Raw genomic sequence first — 2,440 nt, 5'->3', positions numbered from 1 at the left:
AAGCACGAGACATACTAGACGAGGTGCACCTGAATTGGTTAAATTACATCAGAATATGCATATCATTAAGGTGGTTGAGCTTTACACGCTAGCCAGTCCCGCACGACACTTATCGAAGTATCTTCTGGTCTTCTCTTTGTAGCCACTCCAGGGAAGTTTTATATCCACTTAGTGATAGATAAAATAATCAACTAAGCAAAACCATTAAACATTTTTAATTTCTTGTGAATCAGTGCACCAAGGATCAAGAATGACCCTTCCGCAGGCGGGTAACTGTGGTCTGAATTACGCAATCGCTTACCAGTAGTAAAATGAGTTTGAAAAAGTTTTCAAACTGAATTTACAACGTTCCAAATATTTTCAAAAGGTTGTAATCGATTACAATATTTTGGTAATCGATTACCAGTATCCTTGAACGTTGAAATTCAAATTTAAAAGTGAAGAGTCACATGATTTCACTCAAAATCTTTGTGTAATCGATTACATTTATTTGGTAATCGATTACCAGTGTTTGTTTCTGAAAAATATAAAGATGTAACTCTTCAAAAAGGTTTTGACTTTTTCAAATGCATTTTAAGTTTTTCTAAAAGTTATAACTCTTCTGAATGGCCTTCTTGACCAGACATGAAGAGTCTATAAAAGCAAGGCTTTGTTTTGTATTTCAAAATAATTCCAAGTCTTTCTAACAATCTCTTACAAGCCTTGAATCTCTTTGAACTTCTTCTTCTTCTTTGTACCAAAAGTTTTCTGAAGTTTTCCAGTTTTTCCTAACCTTGAAAACTTGTGCTATTCATCCTTTCCATTCTCTTCTCCCTTTGCCAAAAAGAATTCGTCAAGGACTAATCGCCTGAATTCTTTTTGTGTCTCTCTTCTCTTTTTTCCAAAAGAAGAAAGGACTAACCGCCTGAATTCTTTTGTGTCTCCCTTCTCCCTTGTCAAAGAATTCAAAACGACACAGTCTGAGAATTCTTTTGATTCTTCCCATTCCCTAATACAAAAGCGGTCAAAGGTTTAACCGCTTGAGAATTCTTTTTTATCCCCATTCACAAAGTATCAAAGGTGTAACAGCCTGAGATCTTTGTCTTAACACATTGGAGGGTACATCCTTTGTGGCACAAGTAGAGGGTACATCTACTTAGGTTTGACTGAGAACAAGAGAGGGTACATCTCTTATGGATCAGTTCTAGTGGAGGGTACATCCACTAGGTTCAAAGAGAACAAGGGAGGGTACATCCCTTGTGGATCTTTGCTTGTAAAAGGATTTTTACAAGGTTGAAAGAAATCTCAAGGACCGCAGGTCGCTTGGGGACTGGAGGTAGGCATGGGTTTGTGCTGAACCAGTATAAAAATCCTTGTGTGTCTGTTTCCTTCTTCCCTACTCTTTTACTTTCCGCTGTGCATTTAAATTCCGCTTTTACTTTCTGTTAAGTTTCTCTTCTACTCCTCTTTCTCTTAACAATTTAGTAAAAGCCTTAAAAGAGTAATTTTTAATTAGTAAAGGTTTAGGAATAATTAATTCAACTCCCCCCCTTCTTAATTATTCTGAAGCCACTCGATCCAACAAGTGGTATCAGAGCAGGTTTCTTGTACAATGACCTCTTTAGACTCTTTGTCTTTCAAAAGTATTTTCAGGAACAGGTTATTCCAAGATCATGATGAAGACCAATTCAATCTGTGTCTCATGACAAAATCTGATGAGAATAACAAAGAAGATTCTGTAAGGAAGAAATGGTACATAGACAGTGGATGTTCCAAGCACATGACGGGTGATGTATCCAAATTCACAACTATTTCTCCCAAGAAAAGTGGACATGTTACATACGGCGACAACAATATTAGTAAAATCTCAAAAGAGGTAACATCTAAGCCATCTCTATGAATTAAGGTATGAGTAGTATTTTTAGTTAATTTATTTTTGTGGCTAATAGAAAATAATTGTTGAAATTGTTTGATTGTGTTTACAATGTTTAATTAACTATATTTAGTTTTAATTTTGAATATATATGATTAATTGAATTTTGTTTAATGCTTGAATTGCTTATGTTTTGTTTGTTTTGACATGATAGGATAATTGAATTAAGTAAATAATTACCATAATATGTGTTGATAATTGTTATTTGATACTTAAAATTCAGTGTTTAATTCTCTGGTAATCGATTACCACTATGTGTAATCGATTACAATAGAATATACTTAGTTTTATAAATTGAAGATAAGTTCAAAATTATTTGATTATGTTAAAATTTATTATGATTAATTAACTATATTTAGTTTAAATAATTTCAATATACATGATTGGTTTTTTGTCTTTGGTAATTGTGTCCAAGTAGTTGGAAGTTTGAAAATTAAAATTTGGAAGTTATTGGAAGTTTCAAAATTAAAATTTAGAAGTTATTGAAAGTTGAAAGTTGAACATGAAAGTGGAAGTTATTGGAAGTTG

This window comes from Glycine max, chromosome 19, assembly GCF_000004515.6.
Source record: "Glycine max cultivar Williams 82 chromosome 19, Glycine_max_v4.0, whole genome shotgun sequence".
In the NCBI taxonomy this organism is placed as follows: Eukaryota; Viridiplantae; Streptophyta; class Magnoliopsida; order Fabales; family Fabaceae; genus Glycine; species Glycine max.
Note: the sequence above shows the minus strand (reverse complement) of the source record.